Source organism: Petaurus breviceps, unplaced genomic scaffold, assembly GCF_028583685.1.
Source record: "Petaurus breviceps papuanus isolate PSGF00001 unplaced genomic scaffold, PetGlider_PUasm1.0 178, whole genome shotgun sequence".
Classification (NCBI taxonomy): domain Eukaryota; kingdom Metazoa; phylum Chordata; class Mammalia; order Diprotodontia; family Petauridae; genus Petaurus; species Petaurus breviceps.
The window spans coordinates 28,779,571-28,787,157 of record NW_027185777.1 but is presented as its reverse complement, the minus strand read 5'-3'; positions in this window follow the sequence as shown (position 1 = coordinate 28,787,157).

Sequence of the window (7,587 nt, the reverse complement as noted above, 5' to 3'; positions counted from 1 at the left end):
AGACCTAGAAGTGGTATTACTGGGTCACAGGGTATGCACAGTTTTATAGTCGTTTAGGCATAGTTCCAAATTGTTCTTCAGAATGTTTGGATCAATTCACAACTCCACCAACAATGAATGCATTAGTGCTCCAATTTTTTCACATCTTCTCCAATATATATCATTTTCCTGTTTTAACATGTTAACCAATCTGATAGGTATGAGGTCGTACCTCAAAGTTGTATTAATGTGCATTTCTCTAATCATGATTTAGAACATTTTTCATATGACTGTAGATAGCTTTAATTTCTTCCTCTGAAAATTCCATGTTCATACCCTTTGACCATTTATCTATTGAGAAATGACTTGTATTCTTATAAATTTGAATCGATTCTCTGTATATTTTAGAAATTAGGCTGAGGTACTGACTGTAAAAGTTTGTTTTCCCAGCTTTCTGCTTCCCTAAAAGGATAATTTTAAAGGATATCTAATAGAAATTTAGTAATGATGTAATAATAGTTATTTTTAACTTAAATTAATAATAGTAATATTTTAAAAGAATAATTTCATAATTGTGATAAATTTAGCAGTAATACAGAAGTCTGAAGCGAAGACTGCAGAGTCATTTACAAATTAAAACCTAGCAAAAAAGGAAGAGAATGGGTGAAAATTCTCTCTTGTGAAAGTGGTAAATGGCCAAAAACCTGATGTTTTTTTTTTCTTTTAGTGATGCAAAATGATACAATTCAATTGAGGAAGATTTTGGTACTGATCTGAGTTCCTTTGGCTCCAACCTAGAATGTTCATGCTTTTGACTGTAGCCTCACAAAAACCATGGATTTTATAAAGGTAAAGATAGGCTAACTGATACTGGTTAAGGGGATGCCATCATCTGATAGTTCTTATTGAGGCTCAGATTTATAGCAACTGCATGAGGCATTTCTAAAATGACTAGGATTTGAGGGAGTGGAAAGGACAGACTCAGTTGCTACATAGGCATACTTAACAATGGCTTGCATTCATGTGATGCGGTACAGGCTCTGGGACCCCCATTGAGCTCTCCTTGAATCTTTCCACTTGACCAGGAATTTGTCTGAGTTCATAATCCTTTCATTATAGCTAGGAGCAAATCTCTTACTCTTACTATCCAGCCCTCTTTTGTCCAGCTACTTCCCACCCTTGATCCTCCCAAAATGTCTATATCCAAATTTGTTACCCTTAAAATAGTCTAACCCTCCACTGTGTGTTATCTCCAGGTAGCCTCCAGCTACTTCCCACCCTTAATCTATCACTACTGGAGTCTGACCTCATTTGACTCCTGAAGACCCTCCCCAAACTCCTCCTCTAGACCACCCCTAGATTCCTCCAACAACCTTTCTATATATAAACTACATCTTGCCTCCATGAGGTAGCCTAGAATTATCTAGCACAGACTCACTCTGTGTCAGATGATTGTCCAATACAACCATCACAGATACCAAGACTCCTTAAGAGTCTACCCATTATGGTGAACCGTTAATAAACTTTGCTTTGCTTTGGCGAGAGAACACTTGAGTTGAATTCATTCGGCAGAACCAGGCATGTCGGCATTTTGGGGTTTCAAGCACCCATAAACCCTAAACCTCAAAATTTTATGGTTTCCTGACCTATATACATGCATGCTCCTGCTCTCATCAGACTATTTCTCACATTTGGCTCTAGATGATTTGAGATTACTTCCTTCTCTAACACTGCTTCTGTTACTTGATTCTTGTCATTTAATTGGCTTGTTCATCAGCATTCAGTTATTGGAGTATTACTCCACATGCCTAAACTCCATCTGCACTGAAACTCCATTGTTATCCTTCTCTCCCCAATCCTAGGACTGTGGAGGGCTCACAGTTCTCTCACAACACAAGTTTCAGACCTACTAAAGAGTCAAATTGTATGAAGCAGTACTACCAACTACTGTGGTTGATCTTTTTCATTTTCACGTGTTTTAAATAACATCACTTAGGATAAGCCAGTATCACCATTTGAGAAAAAATGAAATCAGGACACACTAGACCTAAAGAATCATTCCATTAACTTTGTGAATCAGTGAAGAATAAAATTTAGATTTCTGTAGCTTGTTACAGCAGAAAATGCCCTATAAAGGCATAAGAAATTCCGGTCCTAGTCCCATTTGGATAACCTTCATGTCATTTAAAGTCTCTGAATTCCTTCAGCTATAAAACAAGGATGAATATATCTTTCCAAGTTGTCTGACAGGATTGTTATGAGGATAAAATGAGATTGGAGGTTTTAGAGTTGCATGGGACCATGTCTATAATCTAGTCCAACTATATTTTTTGCACTTTTTAACAGATGTGCAAATGAGGCTCTGGGAGCTTGAATGATTTGCCTAAGGGTAAACTAGTAGTTAGGAGCCTACTGGGATTTCCCATCTGTTATGGGAATGGGAATTTAAGATCTTCCTTGCCCCTAGGCCCTTTGATAGGCTTAAGTGACTCTGAGAAACTTTCTTGATTTGAAAATATACTCTGCCCCCAATAGGCTGAAGGAACCTGTGGTGGGAGGCTTGGTTTTCAGGAGTGCCTACACCTTGGTGCTCTGGGATTGGGCAGTGGGTCAAGAGGGTTGTGACATTCTCTGAGGCAGGAGAAGGCTATATAAACCCTGATGTGAGGCTTTGTTTTGGGGCTCACTTTGTGAAGTGTTGTGTGATTTGACCAGAAGAGTCTCTTTTCAGCCGTTTCCGTCCCCCTCTCCCCCCATATGCTTTGAAAACCCAGATGTTGGTGCTTCCCTCTCTGGTAACTGGCTAGGTATGGATGTAAAGGTCAGACAGCTGGAAGCCTGTATGTTGATCTGTTTCTTTGTCTTTATTTTTGGTCTGCTTGTAACCTCTGTATTCTCTGAAGTTCAGGGTGTTGACCTTTTCCCCCTGAACTTGGTAAATGACATATGTTTGATTAAAGCAAGATTGTTAACCCATTTTGAATTGCTTTCCTTTAGAAAAGCAGATCTAAGAACCTGTGTTGGCAGCCACCCTGAGGATGCTGGGGTGCTTGCTGCCACACCATCCAGTGCCACTTACTAGAATTCCCCCAATAGAATGGACACTCTGAGGGCAAGGAATATTCCAAAGAGCCTAGCACAGTGCCATATGTATAATAGGTATTTAATAGATCCCCCTTGGCTTGCTTAATTGGAAACAAAACAGAACTAGATTGGAGTACAGTTGTATAGCAACTGTTCCTTATAGACCCTGGTATATTAGTCTCTCTCTGTGTTTCTAACCTGCCTTCACTGAAAGATCATTATAACACAACATAAGGGTCTCACTCCCACATGGCTATTTTTTATCATCACTCTTTCCTTTCTCCTCCTCCCTTGCTAAGATTAATATAAAGGCAGTCTAGTACTATGGAAAGAAGACTTCCTCTGGAGTCAGAGTATCTGGGTTCAGATTTCACCTTTAAAGGTGGGTTCAGATTTCACTTTTAAATTTTAAAGTTTACTTCTTGCATGGCCCTGGCCATGTCATTTAAATTTTCTGGGCCTCAGTTTCCTCATTTCTAAAATGATGGGCCTGGATTAGATCCTTTGATTATAATCAGCTACTTCTATCCTTCACCCTATCCTTCCCCCTCCCCTGGACATCTTTCCAGAAGTCATTCTCTATAGCTCATCTCTCTTCAATGTCTTCCTCATTATTCATTCTCCCCCATCTACCTATGAATATTTTCTGTCTTCCTCAATCTTTAAACAACAATAACAACAACACAATTTCATCTTAGATCTCATATAAATAAGGCATCAGGTCCTGCTGATTTCCTCTCTGAAATATTTCTATTTTCTTTTCAGATGAATCTCTCTGTATGCAGGGGAAAGTTTTGAAACCTGACTGTGAATTCTGGGAACATTAGTATTAGAGAGACCACATTTTCTCTTTGACCTGGGAAGCATTTAAACTCTCATGAGCTCTGAGCCCTCAGGATATTCTGAATGTCCTGGAAATTTTTATAACTATGAGGGGATCTGATGGTGGGTGGAATGTTAGGCAGTAGTAGTGATCATGAGGGAAGTGCCATGGAGGTCATGGAGGAAGGAAGGAAGGAAGCAGGGAAGGAGGGAAAGAATAAAAGAAGGAGAGAAGAAAGGAGGGAAGGAAAGAAGTAGGGAAATAAGAAAAAAAGGAAGGAAAAAGGGAAGGAAAGAGGGAAAGAAGAAAGGAAGGCAGAGAAAGGAAAGGAGGGCAAGAAATAGCTATTAAGCATGTGTGCCAGGCACTGTACTAAGTGCTTTACAGATATCTCATCCAATTCTCACAAGTGTGAGAGGTAGATATTATAATTATTCACATTTTACAGGTTAGGAAACTGAGACACACAAGTTGAGTGACTGGATCACAGTCACAGAACTAGTTAAGGGTCTGATGTTCAATTTGAACTCAGGTATACCTTACTCCAGGGCCAGTGCTCTGTAAAAGGTGCTGAGTAATTGTAAAGAGGGAAAAAGAAACCTCTGAAGAGATGTGTCAATGTGAATTCTGTGAGGAATGTTTTGTAGGTTGGGTTCCAGTGGCCAAGACTCCACTCATGAGGAAACTACTTTGTGGAAAGTGGCCTGAATGGGATGAAATGATTCACTGTGACCTTCACTTTTAGAGTTGCAAAATGGTTAACTCTTGTGTCTCCCTTCCCTAGGGCCTGTGTTCCCTGCATAAATTTCTTTATTACCTTAAGCTGTTTCCATTTCCATTTCCTTATTTTTCATATCATTTATACCATGATTGATCAAAATTTCTTTGTGGCTCTTGCTTGTTAATTACTTGAGTATATAGAGAAAGGGGACAGAGCTGAATAAGGACACAATTGACCAAATTGGAATACATAGTACTGTGAGGATTAGAAGTTTTAAACACTGTCCAGAATTTTATAGGAGTACTCTAATTTGGAGGGGGCTTAATAGTGAGATAATTTTTTAGATTTGTATTTTATAAAAAACTTTTATAAGTTCTTAAATGGCAGGAATATGTAGCAGATGACTCAAAAATCATTCAACTCCTACGTTAATTATTAGTTCACCAGATTCAGAACACAGACTGCTTAGGAAAGTTAAAGACTAAGGAGAAAAGTGGCTGAAGCAAAGGGCGTGGATAAAGAAAGGTCAGGTCTCCAGGGATGCTCAGTGCAAAGAGAAAGGCAAGATCTGGAAGGAATCTAGCCTGCCCACATTCCTATAATGGGAGGGACCCAGAAGAAGTGTCTATTTCTTTGTCTAATGCATTTCACCATAAACCTCCAAACCTTGCCAGATAGTGATACTGGCTGGTTAAGCAGGAATATCTTGTAACCATGTCATTCTTTTTTCATTTCTTCCTTCCGTCATCATCCTCCACCACCAATAGCCTTATCTTCACCCTCTGGGATATTATAATAGGCCACTTTTAAGTCTTTTTGTCTCCACTCTCTTCTTGCCCTTTGTTCTATCCTTCATATTCCATAATTTTTCCTCTGTTCAAAAAATACTTAGTGTCTCCTTGTTATCAACTGGCTGTAATTCATATTCATTTGATCAGACTTCAATATCCTTCACAGTCTAGCACCATTTTATTTTCCACTTTTTTTTCTAACTACCTATAATATTTCAATGCAATTTAAACTATCTGCGTGTTATTTTCCTGGTGTGCAAAATAAAGAGGATTTACTATGTGGATGTACACTCACCTCTGTGTGGGGCATGGGGATCCCAAAAATCCCCTACCCCCCAAAATTAAAAGTCAGAGGTGTGTTGAGGAAAGAATAGGAAGTTTTATTCAATTCTTGCAAGAAGAGGGCATCCCTTCCACCAGTACAAACCAGCAGAATGAGGCGTGTTACAGAAGATAGAACAAGCATTTATACCCTAACGCAGTCAAGCCCCCTCCCACCACTGTCCCTTCTCCCACTGGCTGGGAGGTGGGCTTACAATCTGACCACAAAATCTTCTCCAATGAAATGGAACAAAGAAACCTGCCACTATCGCTCAGTGGTAAGGGGGAGGGCTTACAGTCTGAGTCTTCACAGAGGGTGCAGAGAGAGTGTGTACCACACTCACCTCCATACAGTGACTAATGGGAAGGCTATTACCAAATCATGGAAGGAAATTTTGAAATTGACTTTAAATGATATATAAGAATTCAATAAGGGAAAAGAGGCAATTCCAGATATAATAAAGAACATAAGTAAAGTTACTCTCTGCCACTCTCTGCATCCCAAGCACAAACATTCAAAATGTACTTGGATGTTGAAACTGGGAAAGTCCAGGGTGTTTAGAAAAAGTATTGAGGGTATGAGAAGGAAAACAGAAAAGTTTGTGATTCACTTTAATGATAATTTTATTCTTCTGAAAGTTGAGGATGTTATAAGCTGAACTACTATTTTCAACTCAATTTCAACAAGAAATAATGAAGTGAAAAAAATGCGATCCTTGGAATTCTTAATAGGGGGAAAAACATCAGGTCTGATAGGAGCCTTAGATTTTGAGGGAATCTAATTTCAAGGGCAACAGAGAAAGGATGAGTAGGAATCAATGTTCTACAATTTTGTAGAAATCAGCCCCAGAGGAATGGGAAGCTCTTAAGAATGAAATGCTAAAGACATAAAAAGAAATAATTGAAATGCAGAAGAAAATGAAGGGTTGCTTAAAGAGACCCAAACTGGCTGCATGAGATCTCAACACTAAATCTGAGGTCTTATGATTTCTGATTGAACCTGAGATTTTCCTATTTATTATATGTTACCTTAACTAGGTTATCTAACCACTCCAAGACCCTTATCTGTTTCCTTATCTGTTAAATGAGAAGACAGAACTTTGAAGGATCCATTCATTTCTAAAAATGTGTTTTAAATTGAATTTGTATTTTTAAAGACATGAGTGCAAATACATATAATAGGATCAATTACAAAAGATGAAGATGTTCCTGTAAGAATGTTGGAAGTACAAAAGGCTAGAATGAACTGATTCTTGCAGTGAATGCTAAGAACACCAGTAAGGACTCGGCAGATGCAAGAAACATTGGGATTAAGGATCTCTCACAAAAAAGATATGAGCTTCCTAGGATGGCTGAAGGTGATAAAGCTAAACTACTCAACTCTCTTTTAGGTTTTGATTTTTTTTTCTTTTTTCCCTTTCTTGGAACTGGGAAAATAAAACAAAAGTTCTTACAAGGGAGTGGAAACCCAAGCCAAATGAGGAGAGATAAGGCACTATCTGACATTTCTCAATAAATTCTAGTCATTGGGCTAAAATGTATTACATCTGAAAAATTGAAAGATAAGTTTTTCAAAATTTAGGAGGATATGATGGCTAAAAACTATATTGACATAATTATAATCAAGTCATTATCAGATTAATTTTGTTTCTTTTTTGCTAGGGTAACTCTTCTACCGTGTTTCCCTGATAATAAGACACTGTCTTATTATTTTTTTTTTTGAAAGAAAAACACCAGAGGGCTTATTTTCAGGGGAGGGCTTATGTTGTCCTGCCTCAGCTCTCCTCCGCGGCACTGCTCTCAATGGCGCCAGCAAGCAAATCACTGGGGAAGAACAGGATGACGCGCTCACTGCTGCAGCTCTGATT